The sequence below is a fragment of the Pteropus alecto genome, unplaced genomic scaffold (genome assembly GCF_000325575.1).
Source record: "Pteropus alecto unplaced genomic scaffold, ASM32557v1 scaffold40, whole genome shotgun sequence".
Classification (NCBI taxonomy): Eukaryota; Metazoa; Chordata; class Mammalia; order Chiroptera; family Pteropodidae; genus Pteropus; species Pteropus alecto.
In genome coordinates, this window is record NW_006431919.1 from 11,950,996 (window position 1) to 11,963,580 (window position 12,585).

The window sequence follows — 12,585 nt, forward strand, 5'->3', positions numbered from 1 at the left end:
CCCCCTCTCCTTTTCTCTCACATATAGTATATTTAATCAAGGAGAAAAACCTGAGAATATAAATAATCAAACTTGAAAAAAATTAAGAATTGTTTATAGTGATCAATGTGAAATATTTAGTGACTGAGAATCCAATGAATACAAAGAAAAATTATTTAAGCAACAGTTGTATTTATGCCAACAGCGATAGCATTCGAGGAGAAAGTAGGATTAAATGAACCAAGATATTAGGAAGAATCCATGAAAACAAGAAACATATATACACACACACATATGTGTGTGCCTATGTAAGAATGCACATATGCCTACATGATATACAATATATACAAGTATGTATTTATATGTATGTATATGTGTATACATATATTATCTGAGAATATTTCTTTGAATATTATATAATTCTATATTTGTACTAAAATCCAAAACATTTAAATAAATTTAATTATTGTACACTTTATGCACATGCTTTTGTATTTATGCATAGACTCATAGGTAATACTGGCAACTTTTGACCACTTGACCATCAATAATATATACATAGAGGAAAAATATATACAGATATAAACATGTCACTGAAATAATGTTAAAAATTAAAAAAAATCAAAGTGATGGATTTTCAGATGACTAATAGTCTATGTTAGGGGCACAATATGATGAGCATTTCCCTGTAATATCACCACTCATTTTGTGTGTGCATGTTTATTTTTTGTTAAGTAATTTTTTTAAATTAAAATATACTTTCTAAGAGCAGTTTTAGGTTCACAGCAACAGTGAGAATAAGGTCCAGAGATTTTCCAATCTGTCCTGTGCCATTATACAGGCATATATCTCTTCCATCATCAATATTCTCCACCATTTGTTACAATGAATGAACCTACATTGACACGTCACTCACGGTCCATAGTTGACGTTATGGCTCACTCTTGTTGTTGTACAATCTTTGGACTTGGACAAATGTATAAAGGACATGCATCCATCATTATGTTATCATGCAGAGTATTTTCACTGCCCTAAAAATACCCTGTGCTCCACGTATTCATCCCTGCCCGCTAGGCAGTCAGTCAGTTTTTTACTGTCTCCATAGTTATGACTCTTCCAGAATGGCATATGTTTGGAATCATACACTACATAGCCTTTTCAGATTGGCTTCTTTGATTAGGTCATATGCATTTATGGTTTCTCCATGGTGTTTTTGTTTTTCGTTTCTTTGTTTTTTTGTTTGTTTGTTTTTTGGTGGCTAGATAGCTCATTTCTTTTTACCACTGATGTACTACAGTTTATCTGTTCACCAACCAGTGCACATTTGGGCTGCTTACAAGTTTTGGCAATTATGAATAAAGCTGCTATAAACATTTATACGCAGATTTTTGTGTGGACATAGGTCTTCAACATAAGTTTTAAACTCCTTTGGGTAAATACCAAAGAATGCGATTGCTGGATCATATGGTAAGTGTATGTTTAGTTTTGTAAGAAATTGCCAAACCGTCTTCCAGAGTGTCTGTACCATTTTGCAAGTTCTTGTTGCTCCACATCCTCACCAGCATTTAGTATTGTTAGTGTTTCATATTTTGGCCAATCTGATAGGCATGCAGTGGTATCTCATTGCTGTTTTAATTTGTAATTCCTGATTATATATGATGTGGAGCATCTTTCCATATGCTTATTTACCATCTGTATATCTTCTTTGATGAGATGTCCATTAAATTCTTTTTCCCATTTTTTAAAAACAGATTGTTTATGTTTTCACATAATTTAAGCATTCTTTGTATATTTTGAATAAGAGTTTTTATAAGATGTCTTTTGCAAATATTTTTTCCCAGTCCGTAGTTTATCTTCTTCTCTTGACTTTTTTTTTTTATTCCACAGAGCAGAAGTTTTTAGTTTTAATTTGTTCCAGCTTATCAATTATTTATTGCATGGATCATGTCTATGGTGTTGTATCTAAAAAGTCATTGCCATATTCAAGGTCACTAGGTTTTCTTCTGTGTTGTCTTCTGGAAATTTTATAGTTTTGCATTTTAAATTTTAGGTCTGTGATCCATTTTGAGTTACTTACGGTGTGTATTTAATCATCAGTACTTTTCCTATCTTTTTTTTTTTTTCCATTCTAGTCTTCTTCTGTGATCTATATTCTTCTTCCTGAACAATTCCATCCAGAAAATCCTTTAGTGCAAGACTGATGGTGATGAATTCTCCCAGGTTTTCCTTTTCTTTGTTTCTTTTGCTTCTCTCTTGCTTTTTTGTTTTTGAATCTGAAAGTGTCTTTATTTCACTCGCATTCTCTATAGATACTGTTGCTGAATGTAGAATTCTAGATAAGGAGGGTTTTGTTTTTCAGAATTTTGAAGATTAGCATTCCATTGTTTTCTGGCTTTTGTTTTTTCTATTGATAAGTCAGTTTCACCCTAGTGTATCAGTCCTTTGAAACTACCCTGTCATTTGTCCCTGGCTCTTTTTAAGGGTTTGATCACTTTGAGTTGATTTTTGTGAAGGGTGTAGGATATGTGTCTAGAGTCATTTATTTGCACGTGGATGTCCAGTTGTTCAGGCACCATTCATTAAGTATATTTTCTATTAAAGCATAGGCAAAAAATGTTGGTGAAGGCTATCTGTCAAATATTCACAAACCTGCTTTAATAATATTCTTTCCTTTCCAAACACAATTTTGTATAAGGACTTTTAAAAGAGAACTTAATGAAAATTTGAACATTTGTAAATTAATAGTTTTTTAGGTGCCAATAACAAAACCATTGCAAATTGGCTTAATGAAACAGGCAATGTATTGGCTTACGAAACTGAAAAATATGTGGGTTTTCCTGGTTTTAGATAAGGATAAATTCAGGTTCTCAATATATGTCACTAGGCTCCTTGCATAGCTGTGTTCATTTTTTATTTTATTTTTTCTGTAATCATTGTTTTTTGCGACGCTCTATAGTATAAGGTGGCTGACTTACTGCCTCCAAACTCTTCTTCATTAATTCAAATTGGAATTCCTGGATTAAATATGATTGGCCCAGTTGGAGTCATTTGTCTCTTTAAGGAGTATGCAAGGCAGGGAGGGACTGGCTTATTCCCCGGTCACATGAGCTCCCCTTGATTTTAGGGTTTATTTAGCATTACCTATTCATTATTTGGGCTAACGGGGGGAAGTCATGCCCTGAGGGAAATTTATGATAATGCCACAAAAATTTGGAAATAAACCTAGGAAGAAAGGGTAAACAATAAGCTATATGATTATGAATGCTTATGTGTAGAATGGTGACCATGCGCAAAGGTTTAGCAGTAAATGAAAGAATGAAAATTAGCTACATTGCCATCATTATTTTTATCAGGCCATATTGCTCCCATTTTACTAAAAGGACTTTAGAATACACAGATTTGTTTTTTCCCATCCTGGGTAAACTTGTCTTTTGAGGAAAGCTGGGATTTATCGGTAGCTTTGTTAATATTCAGCCTCTAGTTGTGTCTGGTTGTGTTTTGCTCTACGCGTTTAAAGGTTTCACATAAGCTTGCTTTTACTCGGAACCGTTCTTTTCAGACTGTTTGTTTTTTTTTTAAAGACACTTATCTCTGTCTCCATACAATGATCAGATTCTGACACCACTTTATGCTGGTTCAAGAACTTGTCTTTACTGAATTAGTATTGATTTTACAAGAGAATGTTCTTAGAAGAAACCCTTTGGTTTAACATATAACAGTGTTCCAAGAGAGAATACTTTCTTGAAAATGTTGCTAAATGTATTTAAGACAAGATAATACTATAGATCAGTGGTCCCCAACATTTTTGGCACCAGGAACCAGTATTCCTCTGAGAATCTAATGCCTGATGATCTTAGGTGGAGCCAAGGCAGTGATGATAGCACTGGGGAGCGGCTGCAAATACAGATGAAGCTTCACTCACATGCCCAGTGCTCACCTCCTGCTGTGTGGCCCAGTTCCTAACAGGCTAAGGACCCGTACTGGTCTGCGGCCCCAGGGGTTGGGGACCTCTGCTATAGATGACTAAAACTTTAACTGCGATGTTTCCTTTGATCACGGTTTGTTCTATTCCATGATTATGCAGCTTTTAGATGGTCACACACACATGGAGGGTGACGTCCCTGTGTACTCAACCCACTTCTATTGCCATACCCAAGATTTTCTGGTTTCTGCAGCATTCTGAGTACCCGGAATGGCATTACAATGCTTTAACTATTAAATAAGTAAATAGAAAGTTGAATTCACTCTTGCTTATAAAGTAAATGATTCATTCACAAACTTTGGTGCATTAACTGTTATGAGTAACGAATATTTAATGCACATTTTACACCCCTGCAATAGTAACCATTACCTGGTGTGATCCTTGCATACTCAATTTTGCTTTAATAGAGTTGTTATCCACTACACATCTCTTTGCTGAAATTCTGATAGATTGTGGGTAGCTAAAGGGACACCAAGGTGGTTTTATAAAAAACATTCTCTGGGCTACCATGTCGCTCATGGAATAACCTGGAGTGGATGACAGTTCTCACACCAGCTGCTTGACATCTGAACAGCTGCTAATGCCCTAGGAAATGTCACACCATCAGATATAGGCTCAGAGTGTGTGAGCAGCAAAAATGAATCTGGTAGAGGCCAGCACCCCAGGCCATGACTAACACCCCAGGCCCTATCATCCCAGAATCTTGAAGCCGGGGTTGAGCTGTCAGTTTAATAAATGAATAGCCTCTTTGTTTTGATCAGCATTGTCAAGGCTTATTTCAAAAAGGGACTCAGATTCCTCTCACAGTCTAGCCCAGCCAAAGTCAATTGGTACAATTTCAAGGTGAATTTATTCATTCTCTGTAAAGTTCTGTGCGCGAATATATCAAGACAGTTGAATAAATTGAAATAAATAGACTTGGAGTTACATATTCTTCCAGTAATTGAAATAGTTTCCTCCCAATATATTTATAGTAATAATTCTACCTTTATGAAACCCAGTTTATCTACAGAAAGGAAAGCACAGAATTACCATTTTGATAACATATTTGGAAAATGCAGTTGGAGCTAATATGTTGATAAGGGCACCTGAAAGTTGTCCTTGCCTTTAAACATTCCATGTTAAACTTTGCGTAAAGCACCAGCTTTACCACTTGATAAGGATGCCTGATTAGCCTGCATTGATGTGCAAATATTTACCTTGAATTTGGCCATTTCTAAATAGAAATGCCCAAACACTAGCTCTCTCTGTTTTACAGGACTTTGGATTTGAGTGGCATACACCCCAAAGTAAACACGTACACTGAACTAAACAAAACAGCAGCCGTGTTGATGTTCATCTGAAATAATCAATTCTCATTAATTTGATGTATAGAATTAATTTCACATGTGTCACCTCAACTGTCGTCATTACGGTTTTTCAAACAATATACAGTAGTATTGTATTCACTTGCAGCTTCAAGACTCCCTTTTTTTTCTTTATTCTGCAAACGGGCAGATGCTGGATCATAGTCAGAAAGGGTTACTGTAACAGAAAGCTCTCCTGATTATAGTAGAAAAACCTCCCCAACTTTATCTGCATGTGATGAGGAGAGGATTAATCTTGCACACTTACAGCATGCTGTTCTTAAAATGAGTTTCAAAGTATAAAATATCTTATCTGGAAAGTTTTGTTTCCCTTAAAACCATCAGTAAGCCTTGGGAAATGCAGCAATCTTAGGTTTGGGAAGGAAATGCTGTGGCTTGATAATGACGGACACCTGGGAGTGATTGGCATTTTCTAACAGAAAAGTCAAATAATTGAGGTATAATGCTAAGAAGGGGTTTAGGGAACAACTTAGTCTGATGCTAATCCTTTGAAAACTTGAAGCGATGTCTATGATTTTTTTTTCCCCTCTGACAAGCAATCTATAATAGCGATCAAACTGATCAACTGAGAATGCCATTTTCATTCCTTTATCTCTTTTTATCTCATTCTTTTAAAGCAAATTGAAACTCCCTCTTCTATCTATCAGCGTGCATATAAGCTCTGATGTATGACCCATGGGCAAATAAGCATTTCTTAGCCACTGTCTGGAACATTATTATTTCATAAAACATAAACAATAAATGAGTTACAGTCAAGCTCAGGAGATGTATGACTGAATAAATTTCAAAAAATATTTTTACCTCTGGTCATTAAAAAAGAATATAAATATAAATATAAATATAGCCAAGTTGTTATTGATTAAAAGTCTTCTTTCACAGCTTTTCCAGGATAACCCATATTAATGAGCTGAAAATCTGAGCTCCAATTTTAGTAGATGTCTACACATTCATAACACATCATCAAAGCAGCACCTGCATTGATAGTGAACAGATATCATATATAGTTCAGAATCAGATCTCACGGGTGGACTGCTGTGGATATAGAGAAATTCCTATTGCTAACTACTTGTCGATCATTAGTACTTCAATAGAGGAAATGCTGTGAATGAAGAAATGACGGTTAAACTCTAAGAACTAATTGGAAAGATGGAAATGGCATTTACTTTCCATTTTTAGAATCAGTTTTATCTGGACAAAAAAAAATGACCCCTTGAATAAACAATTGGAATGGTATCAGGAAAGCATGTCTAAAAAGATATTGATGTTTCTTACTGTCCATGCTTCCTGCCTTACTTAACTTGAAAATAAACAGTAATTATTTTTAAGGATTTTTTAAAGAGGATTTTCATATTAGGATTCCATTTCTTTCCCCTCCAGACAAAGAACTGAGTAACTGTACCCTGATGCTGATGGTTATTTATTTCCTTGTCATGTTGATGGAAGCATCTTCTCTCCCCATTATTTGGAACTCCACAAAGAACCTCTAGAATAGCAGTCAACAAACTTTCTATAAAAGGCCAGATGTTAACTATTGTAGATTTTGTGGTCACTGTTACAACCATTCAGCTCTGCTGTTGTATTGTGACAGCAGCCATAGATGATATGCAAATGAATGGATAAGGTTGTGTTTCAATACAACTTGATTTACAGCAGCTGGGATTGGCCTCTGTGCTAGTCAACTGACTTGCTCTAGATTAAAGAACATACAAATAATGAGAATCTATTTTCTGATTCTCATCAATGCATTCATATAAGGTATTGTTATTACCTCGTGGAGTTTGGATAATTCCCGATGAAGGCTTGTACTAACCTGCTAGCTCTTCGACCTCCCCCTATTAATCTGGCAAATCTACCCTTAGAATTGTACAACAAAATACCGGTCATATGTTAGACCTTGATGATTAGTTGCTTGTCACAATGTTATTAAGGTCCTCTAATTTTTCTAGTGGATTTACTATGGGCTAGACAGTAGAAGGAAATCAAATATACCACCAAATAAGCCAATTATTTACATTTGTGATGAATGTTTTACAGGAAGAAAACTAGGGTGCTGGGATTGAGAATAATGGTGGGGCAGATTCTACTTTATATTGAGTGGTTTTGGAAACTCTTACAAGTTTCTATCAGAAAAAAATGTGCAGCAAAGTGGGGCTTTGCCTGGACATGAGTTCAGTGGCAAGAATGGACTAGTAAATTAGGAGATTTTAAAAAGATAAATAATTTCTGTATAGATGAGTGTGACAAAGTTCAAAAGGCACACACGCAAAAGTGTAGTCATAGAAAATAAGACTTGAAAAAGTGGTTTGTTAATTTCCTTCCTTTATTATGCATTCACACATCAGCATACGCAAACTACCTAGTACATTTAGAGCTGTAACGATGGATACTTTATATATTTCTAAGTGTTTGCTGTTAATCAGAGCTGCAGTGAAAATACTCATACTCGTAGCTTAGTGTGAAGAGTCTGTGTTAGGAAGCAAGTACTCCGTAGGTCTGTCACTTTTCTGCCTGTCAGTGAGGAGAGGCACTGGCTCTTTTTTTATTCCAGACTATCTTATCAAGGATATTTGTATGGAGAACAGCCATGGAAAATATAGATGATACCTTCATCTGGAAAAAAAGCAGGTCTAATAATGGGTCAATGTAAAAGATTCAGATTCCTAAGCTCAGGCTTCTTCAGCTGTAAACCTATCACATATGTAACACTCATGAAAACATGCTGTTTGTGCTGCTTGCTATCCCAGAAGTAATAAAGTTTTTCATTTCTGGCTCAGGAGTCTTCAGTTTTCTGCCAATGTTCATGAAAATTGTTTCAGGCTAATTATTATCTCAAAAGTAGGGGAAAAAAATCTCAGATCCTTCATAGTTCATGATAATCTGTAGGATAAATTCCTAAACCCAGAATTCTGGGACCAAAGATTAAGTGGATTATATATTTTAATAATTACATTAACATCAAGATATATGAGAGTAGCTGTTGCTCATTCTCTAACAAACTGTGTTACCTAACTTTTTATATTTTCCCATTTGCTAAGTGGAAATGATATCTTAATATACTTTTAATTTATATTTCACAATGAGAAAGTTTAAATATTAACCGAAGTACTCGAAACTTGTTTATGTATACTTTTCTGTAGAATTGTCTATTTTAATCTTCTTCTTCTTTTTTTAATTGATTATTTTGGGTTATTTAAGTATTAACTTAGGCTTGTATGTATCCTACATGTTACACATATTTCCTTCCAGTTTTTAATTATCTTTTATCCTTTAAGATTTTTCATAATGAGAATTCAAAAATTTTTAAGTAGGCAAGTTTATCAACATTCTTTTTTAAGACTCCTGGATTAGGTCTTTCCAACTCAAAGATTATATAAAAATCAAGTTTTGCTGCTTTTTGTACTTTTCTGATTTTTATTTTGTGCACTTAGATCTCTGATCCATCAACAGCATATTTTGAAGCAAGGACTAAGATATAGATCCATCTTATTTCGTTTTCTGGATTAGCATATTTTTAAAACAGCCGGTACCATGTTAGAAATCTTAATTGGGATTTGGAACAACAAAAAAAATAATTTCCTCAAGAATAACTTAATCACACACTTGAGATAAACTATTAGCTGGATTTACCAAACCGTTAAATTAAACATTTCAACTAATTACCGACATACTATTGAATTGTAAAATTTGCTTTGGCCAAGAGGCCTTCTTCACAGAGGGAGGGAATCGGGACATATTCTCCAGCGAGGTCATTTTTCAGGACTGCTATTTTGATCCTCCCTCCCTTACCCTCCTTCCTGTTTCATGAATCAGACAAATCTCCCTCCAAGGCCAGTTATCATTGTTAATTACAGTGCTGTGAATGCTTTGTGAACTTCCCTTCTTTAACCTCCGAGATTCCTTCTTCTGTGTCTTCTCCCTTCAGCAGTCCACTGCATTCTCTGGTACCCTGTTTTCTTCCTCCCGTGTTTTCTGCAGACGTCCACTCTCTGCACAGCCCTTTACTGCACCTGCTTTTCGGAACACCTGCATCCCTCTCTGCTCTCCGGGCTCTCCTTACTCTCCTGGTTCATTCCCTAAATAATGATTTCTCTAAGTTTATGGGCTATTTCTTCAGAAAAGAAAAAAAAAAAAAAGACTGCAAGCAATCTTAAACTTTACCCTCCTTGTTTTATTGAGTAGTTTTGTTAGTTTTTATAAGTATTTGTAACTAATCGGCCCTCACCATGTACAGTCAAATTTATTTTGCAGCCATGAAGTTTTTGGCTAAAAGGGAAATATCCCCATATCTTTTGTCAATTAATTTATTTCTATCATTTATCTCTATACCTAATAATCTAATTAAGTAATTTATATGTTTACTTAGAATTACTTTTTTTCAGAAAATCACAATATAATTATTTACTTAAAAATTTTCAGATATTTGTCCCCTTTCTATCATCTCAATGCTTTGAACTTTCAGAACTTGCCATGAAACTTCTCACTTGGATATTGATAGCTTAATATACCTAGAACAGTTTCTTCTCCAATTTATAACCTGACTCAATCCCCCTCATGTTTGAAGTTCCAATATCTTCCTTGCCATAGAAGAAATAATTTCTCTCATAACTAACTTTTACTTGTTTCTTTGACTGTCTTGTGACCAAGGGTTCTTTACTGTGTCCTTTGCCAAAGTAGCAGGAAGATGTGCCTAGAATGAGCTCATAGCTGATTGTTCCTTTAATATCTGTAGACTCTGAAGTAATAACATTGCTATTACTGCTAATTAGTTTCCTCTCTCTTTTTTTCCTGATTACTCTGGCTAGAGGTTCATCAATTTTGTTGATCTTCTTAGAGAACCAGCTTTTTGTTTCATTGACTTTTGTTTATGCTCTTCTGATTTCTGTTTTATTGTTTTCTGCATTAATTTTTATTAATTTCTTTCTAGGGGATTTCTGTTTTGTTTTGTTTTTTTTAAGTTCTATGTGAAGAGGATTAAAAAAATGGTTATTCTAGGAATTGGAAATACCGTGAACAGAAGCACGGTGTTAAAACATAGCAAGGAGAGGAAGAAACAATTTTTAACTGGAATATATATCTATATATCAATTGCAAGAGATGAGCTTACATAATTTGTGAGGCACAAAGGAAGGCTTTAGAATCTGACATTAGACTTAATGTGGTAGGCTTTGTTAGTGGTAGTGCTCCCCCCCTCTTGTATTTAAATAGACAATGACATGACGAAGCATGCTTCTAAGAAGATTAGTCTGGGAAGAAAGTACCTGATTGATTAAAGATCGTAGAGCCCAGATGGAAGAGATGGATTAGGAGGTAGTATCAATTATGGGACATTTAGCTTTAGGTCACAGAAAAACCTAAGTCCACTGGAAAGCAGGGAGAGGGGAGAAATATGCATTGAATTTATCAGATCACATAACTAAAATATCCACAGATAAGCTGAATTTAGAAATGACAGTTTTGGGAGCTTAAATGATGTCATTAGTGCTAAGTTTTCTCTGGCATCTGTCTCACCTTGTGCTGGCCCAACTGTGCAGCTGCATATTGTCACATTTGTTGGGTCCAGACTCTCCTCTGTGGGTGACAGGATGCTTAAAGGAGCTCGAGCATCATTTTCTCTGAGATTCATTTCTAGCAGTAAAGAATAGACACCTTTCTAGACTCATTCCCAAATTACTGGGCTTTATTCTGATTGGCCAGCATAGATCATGGGCTCATCCTAGAACATCCACTCTGGTCAGGGGAATGCACTGCTTCGACTGGTCACATCTGGGTCATGCATTCACCCACATGACATAGAAAGGTGAAATGTTTACCTTCGATTTCTTGCTCAAGGTTAGTTAGTTTATCCCAAGGCCACTTTTAATGCAGGATTTTATGTTTTGTGGTGAGGGAAGCAATATTATTTGTAGGCGGAAATAATATTTTATTGAGTTTTCATACACACAAAATATATATATATTTAAAAGACTCGATTTTAGGTTTAAGGCTTTCAGTATAGTTTTATTAAGTATTCCAGAACACGCTGCATGTGACAAATTTCTTACTGAGAACTTCGCAACATACATTAGCCCTTGGAATCAGGAGTTTATAATGGAAACACTGATGCTACCTTAACTTTGCTAAAGTGAACTGTGCCGCTGTGATAAGAAGAAAATGTATGTTTGCCTTTGGAAGACTCATCATCTTTCTAAATCATGATTAGTTGGTGGCAGGACAATATAACACCAAATCGTATGCTAAGATAGCACAGATTTGAAATATGAATCTTTTGCCAGTGCAAGAGATGAGGATGACAGTTGTAATCTCTTCAGATTCATAATTTACTAAGTTGTAGGCAGGTTAGCAATGATTGATCATCTCTGTGCAGGGTGTAGGCAATTTTGAAATCATTTTATTGCATTACACAAGTGTGAGTTTTAGGCTTAAAAGTTTTAGGCTGTACTTATCTCTACCTTAAGCAAGGTAGGCTTACCTCTAGAAATTAAATATTTACAAGGGGATCCTATTGCAATATATATCTCTACTGTAGCTTATTTTACATATCACGTATTATACAGTGGATTGTTTATGGGGTGAAAAATATTCTGTTATTGTGAGGACATAAAACATTTAACTATAGAAAGAAGTAGGCAAAGAATTATGGGTTTTGCTTTCAAATAGTGAAATGAAATTTATAACTGCCTCTGTAGTCAATAAGGAGCAATTTGAGATGAGATTACTCAGGGTATAGTATCAGAAAGAGAAAGGCTGACCTTGCTCTCTATAATAAACTAAAAATCTATTGTGGTCTAACATATCAAGGGGGATTTTCCATTCAAAATCATCAAGGAAAGACATCTGAAGATAACTGAACAATATGGATAAAGGGATTCTCAATGATGGCTTCATATAAGCATCTGCTTTATTGTCACCTAGAGTAAGTATGTCGGATTTGTGTGGCTTAGAATATAGCCAAGAAACTATCCTTGGAAATACCAAAGGACATTTCCTTTTCCCTCAGATGCTTTTCTTTCTTATCTGATTCTCTTGGAACTGTAATTTTTAGGTCTGATTGTGTGATGAATCAGAGTTTAATAGTCTTAGCTCAACCTATATCACTTCGAAAGCATACATGAATGATTTACCATTGTTAAAATATAAACCAAAGCATATTACATCTTTTGAGTTTGAGAAAAAAATATATTCAAATGGGTTGGCACCAAATTGTAAATGGTTAGGAGTATTCAATGGACAGCAACTTTGGGAGAGAGATTTTAGAGA